The sequence below is a fragment of the Chamaea fasciata genome, unplaced genomic scaffold (assembly GCF_029207755.1).
Source record: "Chamaea fasciata isolate MVZ Bird 193981 ecotype frontalis unplaced genomic scaffold, bChaFas1.0.hap1 SCAF_2, whole genome shotgun sequence".
NCBI lineage: Eukaryota > Metazoa > Chordata > Aves > Passeriformes > Sylviidae > Chamaea > Chamaea fasciata.
The window spans coordinates 41,760,186-41,760,723 of NW_027094087.1; positions in this window are offsets into that span (position 1 = coordinate 41,760,186).

The following is a 538-nucleotide window of genomic DNA, read 5'->3' on the forward strand; positions in this document are numbered from 1 at the left end:
ACAGGGAATTAACTTACAAATATTTCATAGTATTTTCACTTCTTATCTTTGTTAATTAAAGCTTCCTGTACACACCTTAGTATTTTTCTTTTAAGAGTTCTTTTTTGTATTTTTTCCCTCAGTGATAGATGCAAGCAAAGCAGCAATTCAGTTTTCCTAGGCTTGCATTTGCATCAGTCATAGAGGGAAACCCAAAGGAAAAAAGAAAGCTATTTACTTTTTTCCAAATAGTCTTGTAACATCTGATGACAGAACATTTTACTCTCCTAAAAGCAAATGAAGGTTTCTGGAGATTGGTAGATCTTTAGTGCACATCTAGAAATATTTTGTCTTCTTTTTCAAAACAAATCCTGTTTTGTGCTGTTACCTCTCACTCTTCTTTCTAGATATCATAGATAAATGTGGTCCGTCTAAATTACAGAAAACATACTGAACAAAATTATCTTTGCACAAAAATAATTACTTTCTGTCCTGCAGTTAAACATAGATCTTCATTGAATTTGGGGTTGTGTACAACTAGGCTGCACCCTCTGTTTTG